Raw genomic sequence first — 14,063 nt, 5'->3', positions numbered from 1 at the left:
TTCATCTAAAATTTCTGCCGATGCCCCAGTGAGAGATTCCATGATCTTCTAACTGAATTATTCTCAACTTGAAAAAAAATCACTGCTCTAGGATATATAAGTAGGAGCAGAACTGCTAGGTCCAAAGTAATGTTTCACTCTCTCTAACCCTCGATGCTATTAAGAGGTCTTATTTTTGCAAGGTTTTATCTTTCGTCGACTTTGAAGTTTTTCTTTTTATTACTGATTTGTAATTCTTCATGTGTGACCATGCAGATTGCCTCTGCTCTGGATATTTCTAATGATTGCTAGACTTAGGTATTATTTTTTTCTAGATTTAGTAAGCGAAAAATAACTTACTCCATAAACACTTTGCTTTAATCTTCTTAAGATTAGAACAAATAAGACTTTTACGAAATAATTTTTACCTCATCTCTCACTGTTCCCCTTGAAAGAAGTATTTTTACCTCATCTTCCACTATTTCACTTGACCAACATCTCCACTCTATGTTCTAGGCTTTAAAAAATGGCATGCAATTTGTGTTCCTTTGTACTTACCCACATTCTTTTTTGTATTTTAGGACTTAGCTAGTAAAATCCCTTCTATAATGACAGTTTTTGTGCTCTCAGGCCATGCCATTCTTTATGAATTCACAGCACTTATTTTTCTCTTGGTATCTCCTTAAGTCAGTCTGTGTCTCTTTCTCTCTTCTCCTCCCCCTCCCTGTCATTTTCCTCTTCCAGAGCCCTCCTTCCTCCTCTTCCCCCTCACTTTCTGACCCCTTCTCTCCCCTCAGTTCTTCACTCCCTCTCTTCCCTACCCTTCAAATCCAGCTTCCACACCTTCCACTCTGGCTACTGGAATTGACCGTGGGTACCTGATGCTATATCACTGCCTAGCTAGCTCTCTTCCTCTTTGCTAGAGACTCTTTTTCTTATTTTAGCCACTAGCTCCCTCTTTTCTTTCCCTCTGTTTCTCTGTTCTTTTCTGTCCAACATCCTTCCACCCATTCTGTACCTCTTCCCTTCTCCCTCTCCTCGGCCTACGTTTTTTCTCTGTTTTGTCTTTAATGAATCGCGCCTGCTTTGTCTCTGCTTCCATCCTCCCTTTCTCTCGCCCTGTTTGTTAAACACACTGTGGACTCTCTTACTCATTTCAGTCACTCGGTGTCCTGGTCTTACTCCAGTCGCCCTCCTCTGTCTTCTTATTTCTACTTTTATTCTTCCTCTCTTCTCCTTTTCACCCCTCCCTTTTGTTCCTATCTTCTCATAATTGCGTACCTTCTAATTACCGTGAAATATAGAATGATGAATCAGGAACAGGTTCTAAAAGAAGTTTCTTTTTAGTATTTATACATAGCATAATACTTTATATATTTTTGTATAGAAAACTAAAAACACAAGGCAGGGAGGAGTAAATGTGTGTCACGTAGGAAGAAGAGCAGTAATGAGTAATGTAGCAAGCGTCGACTAACTAGCTTTTAATCATGTATAATTCTGTAGTATATCGCTTAAAAGGGAGTTTTTATTTTCGTTGTTAAATTGTAAGCGCTCAGCAGGGATGAAATGTTTTATCCTTCATATTCCCCATGGGATTGTGCATGGTGCTGTGTACTTGGCAGTTGCACATTAAATGTTTGTTGCTGCCCCGTGTGTGCCTTAGTACCTCAGTTTCCTTTCATCAGGGGTCCGTGAAATGACCGCAGCAGCTGTTTCTAAAGTTCCTGTGCCAAAATCAAATAGCGCTATTTAGGGATCACCTCGTCAGAATAACTTGGGATGTGCATTTTAGTATAGTTTCCTGGAGTCCACCTCACAATGTTAATCTGAATCTCATGGGATGTTTCCAGAAACCTGTATTTTTTAAAAAACGCCTCTTATGCACTCTAAATTATGAGTACCCCTGTAGTGTACAGGGGTTTTGTTTTTACTAACTTTTATAAAATTTTCTCCTTCCTACCTTTATACTAAGCTCCTAATATAATATGATATACTCTTTAGAAGTATGGAGGTAGAGGAATTCTATATAAATTAAATATAGACCCCCAGTTAAGACCTCTTAATTCTTTCTTTTTTTTAATGAAAATCTTCTTTTTTTGTCTTTCTGGAAGCATATGTTAACAGTACAGAGAATGTTGAAGAAAAACGAACTGTACATTTTGTGTGCATATATAGTTTTGATGAATCAGATTATATTTTTCTTTACTCTAGTGACTTATGGCTTTAAACCTTTGCAAAAGAAAAGAAAAAGAAATAGTTGCTTTGAGAGGTATTTGGTCTACTTTGGACCAAGAACCAGTCTTTGACTGAAGTTTTAGGATTATAATTATAATGTGGAATAAATACTGGTTAAGTTAATTGTGGAGGATTTTTATCTGAGTAAAACCAGACCTATCATGTTTTGCTGTTAAAACATACTTAAAAAAATACATGCTAAAGCTTTATTTAACTCCATGAGGGGGAAAGAAAAATTTAAAGGTACCAGTAGGGGCTTATGATTTTTCACTTTTAATTTTAATGTTTAATGTTTAATTTTTTTCTTTGTGTGAATCTCCTTTATCAACTCTTTTGTTTTATAAGGTGATTTATTTAAATATTGCTATGTTAATTTTTTTGGCATTTTAAAATCTCGACATCTGTTTTTAAAATAGACAACTTTAAAGTGAAATAGGCTATTCAAATAAATATTTAATGAAGTTTAGGATAGAGTTAAAGTAATTCTGTAAGTAGGAAAACAGTTTGCAGCACACTGTCAAAAATTCTGCTGGAATAAATGAAACTAAATTTTTTTCTCTGAAAATATTCATTCTAAAGCTTTATAAATATTTGCATGCATAAGATACTAAAGTGATGATTATCCTTTGCTTTTTGCAGCCATTTTAAATCTCAGTATCAAATTTATAACATGGTTCTTGATAAAGAACTGGCGTGTAAAAAACTAATGTTGCAGAATTGGATAGCTTTTGCAGTTACATCAGGATACATTCAGCTGCTATAAAAAGCTAAAGAAACTCAATTGCAATTTTATTGTCCAGTTTGATAGATTTCCTGCCACCATCGTAGCTGGAAAGTTGTTTGTCACTGTATCTCTCTCCTCCAACGGCTGAACGAGGTTTCATAAGTAGTAATAGGCTTTTCTGGTATTAACTGCACTATCGGTTACTTTGGTCTTAGGCTTTCAAATGTGTGCCTGTTAAGAGTAACCTTTTAATTCCATTATTTTCCTATGTGTTCTTTAGGTTTTCAGTATTTATCTTTTTCTGTTCCTTTTTTTAATGCTTCAAATGGAACACTATGCCGAGTAATTAAATAATACTCTTTTCATTTTGTTAAAATGCTTGTACTCTAATTAAAATTTAAAAGTCATTTAATATGAGAATTATATGAATTATGAAAATTGTATAAAACATTCTTTTTCTAGACCAATGAAACTAAAACCTTTAGATACTGTATTTCATCTAGACCTATATAGCCATAAGGTAGAATGGGTCTGTGACTTAAAATAATGAACAAGCAAGTTATTCACATGAGTTAAAAATGCAATATTATATTTTTCCCCAAATGATGAGTTTGAGTAAAGTATTTAATTATCTTGGATTACTTGAACTATCTTCAGATTTTATTTGCTGTTAACGGTGTAATAAAATGCCTAAAACATACTTAAGTCATTTTATATCAGAAGATAGTACAGTTTTGGGTTGAGTAAAAAGCTGGTGGAAATCAGTTTTGTTAGACTTCTCATAAGTGGTTTCTTAAAAGTATTTTTTTAAAAATCATGACATAAATTAGCATATATAAATATCTATGTGTTTGTGTATGTGTTTATGATGGCAATGTAATAAAAGTAAAAGCTACCTATTCTTTTAAGAGTTATAAAATTTCCACATTTCATGGATTGTTACCATTTTATACTTAATTGCAAAAGTATTTTTTGGCTTAAATTTTTTAACAAATAGTATTATTCAGTTTCAAAAATAATACATGTTTATCGTAGGAAGTTTGGTACCTAGTACTGACTGATGTGTATATGCAAAGATCAAGAATCACCTGTTATCTACTCACCTGTGTATGACTTAATTTTTTAGTGCAAGAGTTTCCAGTCTTCTGTTATATGCATAAATATATACATGTATAGTATTTTTACAAAAACTATGATCATATTTACTGATTATTATTTACTGATATCTTTCTTACATAATTCTATTATATTTATGCGTGTTCTCATTTAAATTCATTTAGAACAACAGGCAGCAGCTGGATTTACTTTGAGGCTATAGTTTGCGGACCCTCTGTTCTACAATACTACAAGAAAAATCTGTGTGCCATGGCTCTAAGTTTAGGCAGTCATTGTGTTGTAGTGCAAAAAACTTTGGATTCATTCAATCCTGGATTTAACTCCCTTGGGAAGAACTTAAGAACATTATTGAACTTCTTTGACTCTTAATTCACTCATCAGAAAATGAAAATGAAAGTGAGTGATGAATGTGTAGTGCTTTACTCAGTATTTGGAAGCTAGAGGGGCTGGTAAAGTTACTTGTTCTTTTACTCATTTCTCCCATTCCTTCTTAGCTTAGTGTCCAGAGTGTCAAAGTGTTTTGATATTTAGCTTTTTGTGTGCACTGTCACATTGCTTTGTAGAACTTAGTGCACCAGTATGTTGGTACCAATGATGTGTACCTGTTTCCCCATAGGTTTACCAACATTAGGGAATTATGTTTTTTTAAAGGTAATTTTATTTAGGTGTAGTTGTATATAATATTTATTTTCAGGTATACAGTGTAGTGCTTTGACACTTAACATACTTGACAGTGTTATCACCACACTAATGCTAGTAATCATCTGTCGCTGTGTAAACTCATCACAATATTTTTGACTGTATTCCAGTTCTCCTTTTTCACCCCTCTCCCCTGGCAACCATGCCTTTGATCTCTGTTTCTATAAGTCTGTTTCTGTTTTGTTTTGTTGGTTCCTTAAGGAATTTTAATGGCTGCACGTTATTAAGTGTATATAGAGTGCATCATGTTATGGAAAAGTAAAGGACAAAAGCTGTAGCTTTGATGTAACATCTCAGTGCTGTATGACCACTCGTGATTCTAGGAAGGAGTGATTGAGTAAATGATTCAAGTTTACTTTTCATATTCTGATAGTCTCCAAAAAGTTAGTTGAAAAATTGGTGGAGGTGATGTTTAAAAAATCTATTGATTTATATTACGTGTTGCGCATACACTATAGTTTAGCTTTCTGTTATCTTTGAGCAGCGATGACCCTGTTCTTATATAGTTATTTCTTACAGGGTAAATTCCTCCAATTCCAGAAGATGTCTGCGCATTTTAAAAGTTTTAGTAGATATTAAATTGCTATCTAAAATTTGTACTTATACTTTAGCTTTTCATGAAAGCACCTGTTTAGACTGTTCTTAAGAAAATAAAATTGGTTAAGTTTGACTTTTTTATAACCCATTTCCCATTTTTACATCTCTATGCTTCCTGTCTTCATCTGTATAAAATGAGGATACTCCTACCCCTGAAGATTAAATGTGTCAATATATGCCAGATGCTTGACAGTGCTTATTAAGCATTCTGTATGTTTCAGCTATTGGCACAATTTTTAAAATATATATCTGGTATTGCTCACCAAAATGACCTTAACTTGTATTTATTTTACGTATTTTTTTAAGCATGTTACGAAAATGGGAAGCAATTATTTACTGGATAGAAATTTTCATACTTTAAGGAAGTTTGAGGGCAGAATGTACTTTTAAAAATAAAATTAAATCTAGTATGTTTTCATGTGTTAGAATGATTTTTATAGAGAGTAAAAAAAAATACTAAGTGGTTGGAAGTCTTCTATTTAAATTGCATCCTCACTTGATGTTAATAAGGAAGTGTTGCTCAACATTATTTCATGAAAGAATAAAGTTTCTTTTTATATTTTCTAGGGTTGCTTACTAAAAAAGGCGAATTTCAGATCAAAAGTTAAAACTTTGATGTGACATCAGAATATTAGACCACTTAAAATTCTTGAGGGAAATAATTGAGTGAATTAGTTTTTGTATTCTGGATGTCTCAAAAGCTGTTCAGAAGAATTGTTGGAGGTAATTTAAAAAATATTGAAAATTAATTTAAAGCCTTTGAGAATAGGGTTATGTAAATATAGCATATGTGTAGTTTATGTAAAATACTGTTAAAGAGAACCACAGCCAGACAATAGTTAAAGTAGTAAAGTCAGTTTTTATTCAGGAACTGTTATACTAGGGGAAGAGGAACTTGAGTGTAGGACTGGACTCAGTTCCAAATACAGAAAACGAATGTGGGGATTTACAGCCAAGGAGCACAGGGTAGGAGTGGGGAGTGGGTTAGGCGAATGGAAAATTACTGAGAGGAAACATCTGGGATGAGGGAGATTCTGGTTGAACGGACTTTAAACAGGACTCTTGCTGAAGGCAGGCCAGGCTCATCATTTGGGGGATGGTAGAGGATGAGGAATTTGATCTGATATCCAGGTGAGCAGATGTTAAGGATGTGGGATTCTCTAAACTAACTTTCAATGTTTTGCTGAAGCTCAAGAGATGTAGGTCTGCTGAGGATGGAGGCCTGTTTAAGAAGAGGGTACACAGGAAATGAACTAAAGCTGGATTAAGGAGAGAGTCTTTGTCAATATAAACAAAAATGTAATTGTATTGCTTTTAAATTTGGTTTTTCAGACATTTTAGGCATTCTCCCTTTCCCTTTTTTTGTTCTTTTGTTTGTTTTTGTGGTTGGTTTAAGTTACATACGAGTAGAATAGTAGGGTTTACAAGTCAACTTCATTTGAAAAAAATTCTTAATTTCTGTGTTAAATCATATAGTTGACTTTTCAAGCAGTCGATAAATAAAGCTTACCCTTACCCGTATGATAAAATGTTGACTCCTTCTCAAGGTTCACAAAGTCTAGTCCAATGCCCGTTTACTAATCACACTGCTTGCTGTTTTTATTTCTCGCCACTACTAGAAATGCTTTTTTAATCTATTGCTTTACCAAATTACTCACTGTCTTTAGTGAATCATCATCTTTCATCATCTTTTCTTCTGCGCATCTTCAGAATGTGCCTTTGCTCTTAATATTTTTCTGTCTTGCAAAGGGATATTCATTAATGAAGTCCAAACTTAAATGTCGCCATTTTCCTGGTACTTCCAGGTGTTTCTAGGCATAATTATGCAATTTTTGTAAACTGGCAGTAATACCTTTAATAGATCACTAGACTCTACTTGAATTACCTGAAGAGTCTGTAAAACATTTCTAGAGGGCACAGAAAAGACATGAACAAATGGAAAAACATTTTCTATATTAGCAAGACTCAAATCATAAAGTTATAGTAACATTTCTTTAGGTTATAAATATAATGAAATCCCAGGAAAATACTAATAAATCATTTTTGGGGGGAGAGTGGGGAAAAACAGAGTTATTAAGGAAAGGTAAGGCAAAAAAAAAAAAATTAAGTATATCCAGGAAAAATTAGTAAAGAGAATGAGAAGGCAACCAGTTCTACCAAATAGCAAAACATATTACCAGATAATTTAGAGAATGTAGCATGAAGAGGTAGGCTGACCAGGGAATAGAAAAGAAAGTCCAGAATTATTTGGAATTCTATACAAGACTTTAGTATGTTATAAAAGATGAATCTTTTTTTAAAAAAATAAGTTTATTGGGATAACATTGCTTAATAGAATTATATAATTTTCAGGTGTACATCTATATATTCTGTTGTCTGATTACCACCTAAAATCCAGTTTCCTTCAGCTACCATATAGTTGATCTCCTTTACCCACTTCACCCTCTCCCTACCCCTCTGTGTTTGACCCTCTTTAGCCAGTCTACCTCTTCCTTCCTCCTTGACCCCCTACCCTCTGGTAACCATTAGTCCATTTTCCATGTCCCTGAGTCTCTGTTTGTCCTGTTCATTTATTGCTTTTAGGTTTATATTCCACGTATAAGCGATATCACGTGATTTTCAGTTTTTTCAGTCTGGCTTATTTTACTTAGCATGATTATTTTGAGGTCCATTCAGGTTGTCGCACATGGTAATATTTAAAGGATGAATCTTAAATCACCTGGGAAAAGGTGGACTATTCAGTAAATGGTGTTGGGACAATACAGGATTCATCTAGGAAAATAAAAAAGTTGGAATACCAGGAAATTTTATGAATGGACCTATTAAAGGAGTGGAGATTGGTGTAAAGAAACCATAAATGTGCCAGAAAAAAACTACAGAAAATTCTTCTGTAAACTTTTAGTGTGTAAGAATTTTTCTAACTATAATTAAGAATCTAGAACCATTAAAGAGAAAAAAAAGACGAATACTTTTTACAACATTAAAACAAAAAAAGCCCCTTTGTGACCATTAAACAAACTACCATAACGTTAAATGGTAAATGACAAATTCAGAAAAACTATTGAGAAACCAGGGCAAAGATAGCATTCCTAATATATAGAGTGCTCCTAGAAATAGATAGGAAAAGACATCCAGTAGAAAAGTAAGACGAAAAACATGGACAAACAACTCGTAGAAGATTAAGTAAAAAGTACTTTAGATATATAAAAACATGTTCAATCTATTCATTGTAAGGGTCTGCAGATTAAAGCTATCCTGAGATAGTTCACTAGGATACTTTAATGACAAAAGAAAACGTGGAACAGTGTGTATAGCGTATGTCGATGAGTAAAACAAGTGGGAAAATGAGGATTTATATTTGTGTGTGTATGCACAAAAAATATTCTGGAAAGATACATAAGAAATTAACTGGTTGCCTGGTTGTTCGGAGAATCGTGCAGGTGAGGACTAGTAGTGGGAGGGAGCCTTTTACATTCTGTACTGGTTTATGTTCGAATCATGTAAAGTAGAGGAGGAAAAACGTTTCCTTGACCCTCTTAGGCCCCTTGTCTGGGCCTAAAAATTAAACTGTCAGATTAGTAGGAAAAAAGCATATAAATTTAACGTAAGTTTCACATTACATGGGAGCCTCCCTGAGGAAATGAAAATCTGAAGAAAGGGATAAGCCTGAGTGTTTTTAAACTAGGTTTGATAAAGACTGGAAACTTACAGTAAAACATGATAGGACAAAGGGTATGAGCTAAGGGTGGTAAACTAGGGGACGTTTAGCAAGGTCTCTTCATTAGGATTCCTCTTGGATTGCTCTGTCTTCTGAGATGAGGATGCTCCTTTGTTCCGGTTGTAGGGAGGGCAACCCCAGAGGTCTCCTCCACCCGCTGTGTCCATGATCCACTTCAGGGAAGAATGGAGAGAGATGAGAGTTCTTCCTCCACTTGTTTCTCCAATTCCTTCATTGTAAAATGTTCACTATGCCAACATGCTGTAGTTGGGGGTATTGTGTTCCGCACTCCATCAAAATATACCTATTCAAAAATGGTTTTAAGTTTATTAGATGATTGTATAGTGCTTATTATGTATATGACTTGATTCCCTCATGGGCATTTTTCCCCTTTGTTATTAAATGTATGTTATTTTCATAACTAATTCTCTTAGGTAGTTTTCTGAGGATAACGTGGGCTTTATGCTTGACATCCCTCTTGTCAGGTTGTATTAGGGTAGCATTTAAGAGGTTAGGTTTGGACCAGAGTATTTAGATTTGTAACCAAGGTGCTCTGCATAAAATAGATTGGTAAATATTTATGAACATACAAATATAGTTCATTTTCACTATTATATCTGTTACCTTATACTATCATTGTTCAAGGTGTTAGATCATAGTCTTTGTAAAAGATCAGTTTGAGGTGGTGATCATTTTGAGCTATGCTTATTGTTATCCCATATAGGAAAATTTAACTATTTTTAAAGATCTGTCTGACTTATGAATTGTCAAAAGGTTGGTAACCTAAGAATTAGAAATTAGCATATCATATTCAGCTGGTAGTTCATAGGAAAATAAAATACAACGCAAAAGATCCATTTCCTAAACAGAGTCTAACATTTAAAAGTCTAAATTTTTATAGGTTAAATTTTTGATTGAAATGTTAATATCTTGATGTATTGTATTTATCTTTTACTCCTAATTAGTAAATTTGAGTACTAATTAAGTTGAAAGTAATGGCAAAAGAAATGTTGTAGTTATTAGCTCATGAGTATCTTTAGTAGTTTAAAGAAGTGCCTTCTAAACATTACAAACAGCTATAGATTAGCTATCAAATGATTGTGAAGATTAATGACTAGTCTTTTAGCTGGGTAATTTAGAACAATAACTGGTAATTAATTAGGAATTATCGGTCACAAATACCTTTAGGAAAACAGTATCAAAAAAGATAACAACAGTGATAATTGCTCAATTGTCATTTAGCTTTTAGACAGAGTAAATTAAGGAGAAATTTAAAAATCAACTTCATAATTTTAAAAGCATTTTTAATATTTGTATTTACAGAAAGTAAACAAGTTGGCTTGCTAAGGAAAGACAAAGCACTAATTAGAACACATTTGATTTTAAATGTTGAAGCAAATACAATCTATTATATACATGTACTGGTTTTTATCCAAAAGAAAAAATGATATTCTTGAGTATTTTGGAGGTTGCATCTTGGAGTCAAGCACCTAGGCGCTTTAACTCTCGGAGACAGGAGACAGGACATCATCATCCTTGATATTATTTCAAAGAGATGATCCCAACCCTCCCCGCCCCCCGCCACCCCCAGAAAAGATATACCTGGGATACAGAACTAGCAAGAGGTTTATTTACCTTTTAAAACGTTTTACATATATCTCAAAGTACTAGAGAGAGTATTTATAACTTCAGGTTTTCTAAAGGACATAGCTTAAGAGAAGAAGGGGAGTTTTCTTTCCCTTTTGGCTCCAGGGAAATTTTAAATTTTTCTAGGTTTGTATTTCCCCCTAAACTACCCATTTTAGAGAGGGAACATATGAGCTGTACAGAAGTCAAGTGACTAGTCCAGAGCCACATATGAGAAATGAAAAACATGTTCAAGGGTTATTTGAGGAACTCTTCCAGGTAGTAGAACCAAAAAACAAAGGGATGAAAAATAGAGAAATGATAAGGAAATTGGAGGACCAATTAGTACAATGTCTAAAAAACAGAAATCCCAGAAAGCAAGAACAGAGGAAAATGAGAAAAAGATATAAGTTAAGTGACTTAAGAAGACTTCCCAGAACCAAAGGATAGATGTTACACTGGAATGGCCCAGTGGGTATTTAGCATAGTGGGCGAAACTTGACCACGCCAGGCCAAAGCTCTAGGAACGATGAAAAGATTTTACAAGATTTTGCAAATTACAAAATAGGACATGTGAAGGGTCAGGAGTAAGAATAGCCTCAGACTTCCAACAATAAGCACAGACATAAGAAGGCAATGAAGAAATACCTTTGAAATTCTGAACACAAATGCTCTTCAACTTGTGATTGTACACTCCATCTATTAAGTATGAAGGTAGACTGTTTTCAGGTCTCAGAAATTTAGTTCTTACGTACCCTTTTTCCAGAAGGCACTAGAGGATGTTCTGCAAGAAAAGGAGAGAATAAACAAAGAGTTGAGATATAAGAAACAGCAGAAGTGAGATGAAAGGAATCTCTAGGAATATAGTGAAGAGGAGATCTCAGGCTGGCAGCTGTGTAGTAGGCATGTGACAGTTCATCTGAATTGGAAGAGTGACTTAAGATACAGGTATAGGGGGAGCTATTATCACTGAAATGCCAGCTGCCTTTTAAAAAAAAAATATATATATATGTACAAACACATACATACATACATACATACATATATATATGTATATATATAAAATGAGAAGACATTCTCATTATATGGTAATAAAAAGAAATATAATAATCTCCCTCAGTAGATTTTTATGTAATATCAATATTGGTGTTTTGAAACTATTTTTAAAATATTATAGGATAGAGCAAATAAGTAATTATGCTTATAAAGCAAAAATTTCAATTTACACTCATGGCTTAAAATATATTATATATATATAATATATATAATATATATGTAAATAAAATAAACTTGAGGACAAATTACCACATGAGATCGAGCCACATTTTATGACTCTCCGGCTTGTCTTGACCATATGCTGATTCAGTTCCTGCTCAATCTCCTAGTCTTCTGGTCTGGATCACCTGAAGATTCTCGCTTTGCCCTTCAAAAATGCGGTCTGATTTGCTTTTCTTCTGTGAGTAGACGTAGACTATGATGAGCTTAGAATTGGAGAATATAAAGTAGCTTACTTCCTGGATCTTATTTATGCCAGGTACCTACTACTTGGTCCATGCTGCTGCTCACAGATGCTCCAGTTGTCTTGACCTCTGTATTCCTCAGTGCTTCCTAATGATCATGGCCTACAGACTTTCTGGGAATAGCCTTTTATACCCTCTTAGAGAAGCTGGAGCCCTGCTCCACGTCATGGATCCTGTATAGCTTGTCTTCTGCTGAGAGCCTTTATTTAGTTGTGGTGACATTCACCTTTCTTTACACAGGTGGCTAGGCTTGTAATATACTTAATTTCTCAAATTATATATACTAGGTACGTTTATAATATGGTGAACCTATTAAAAACATGTAGAAAACAATTAATAGAAATGTCAGGATAGTGATTTCCTCTTGATAGGGGAAGGAGAGTGGAAGGTCAGTTGGCTATGCGCACATGGGAGAATCACGGGGTAGTATGTTTCTTGATGTGGGTACCTAATTACATGGGATTAAAAATATTCTTTAATCTGTATATATTAATGATATATATTCATGTTTATACATTTTATAATAAAAACGTTTAAAATATTTAATTTGAATGGTCAAAGCAAATGATTTTTGAAAACGGAACTCATTCTGTAACACTGGCTATTGTAGAAATAAATGATCTACTTTAAAAAATACTGTGAGGTTATAGTATGTATCTGGTCTTCCTTAGATAATTGTTTTATCAGTGAGAAGTGATCTCCCTAAAGTCAGTTTTCCAACTAGACTAAATGATACTTCATCAAATCAGAACCTGTCTTCTTCTTATTCAGAATTTTCTAATAGCTCTCTCTCACTTAGAATAAAATTCAGTGTCTTAATCACAGTCTAGAATGTTCTGTAATCATGATGTAGCTATATCACATCATGGCATATATATATTTTGTTCATGTCATGAGTAAAGACTAGTTAAGATCTGTAGAAGGAAATGTGTGCATTGTGCATTATTTATGCTTTGTTTGCTTTTTAACCACATACATACCTGTGATTCAGAAAGGCCTATGGATCTTTGGGCATCTGCTACCATCCTCCCATACTGGGGTTCAGTTAAGAGTTTGTTGACTAAAGGTCGAATTTACTATATGTGCTATAAGAACGTAGGTTACAGGAACAAATCTTGTATCACTATACTATAATTATGCCTGCACCTTTTTGTATAAGAATGTATTACACTTTTTTTTTGAGAAGCATTTCATATTGTAACACCAGTTGCAATCATGTAATGTTTGGATATAAGATAATACTTGATGAGATTAAAATTATAAACCTTTGACATTAAAACTCATAGCACTCTTTTATACTTTAATCAATTTTTTTTTTTTAACATTTATTTGGGTAAAAGACTAAGCGTGCTGTGAGGATGTTCGCAGTATTGAATACATAGTAGCCACTCGCATACAGCGGAATGAATGGATGAAGGCATGGATGAGCTCAAACTTTTAGACCATTCGCTAGCAGTTCAGACTTTGAAAATTACGGTTGATCTTTGGGGAAGGGTTGAATTTGATTTTTACCGTTAAAATAATTTGTATTCTTTAGCCTAGTAAGAAAAAATTTTTAGTAGCTTAATATATGGAGAGCCGATATAATAGTGAGCATAATTAATTGATATTTTTTAAATCTCTCCTGAGGATAAATCATGGGTTAACGGATTTTTGTTGCAATTGAAACAATGTATTATCTAGTTCACCAAGCACTTTTCAGTAGTACATACTTAAATCCTAATAAAAGTTATACAGGCCAGTAGAATAGTGTGTTCTTTTCCTGTACATCTTTAAGAATAGGCTAAGTGACTATATTATTGTGGTTTCATGCCATGCTACCTGTTAGCATTAAGATTAGCTATAATTT

At 33.8% G+C, this 14,063-nt stretch overlaps 1 protein-coding gene across 8 annotated transcripts in view; it reads left to right on the top strand.

Moving 5' to 3' along the window:
- Nucleotides 1-14,063, top strand: part of LRBA (LPS responsive beige-like anchor protein) — a 541,206-nt gene that overhangs the window by 92,699 nt on the left and 434,444 nt on the right. The window lies entirely within an intron of this gene.

This window comes from Rousettus aegyptiacus, unplaced genomic scaffold (assembly GCF_014176215.1).
Source record: "Rousettus aegyptiacus isolate mRouAeg1 unplaced genomic scaffold, mRouAeg1.p scaffold_m13_p_16, whole genome shotgun sequence".
Classification (NCBI taxonomy): domain Eukaryota; kingdom Metazoa; phylum Chordata; class Mammalia; order Chiroptera; family Pteropodidae; genus Rousettus; species Rousettus aegyptiacus.
The sequence above is the reverse complement of the archived record's forward strand: the minus strand, read 5'-3'. Positions and strand labels throughout refer to the sequence as shown.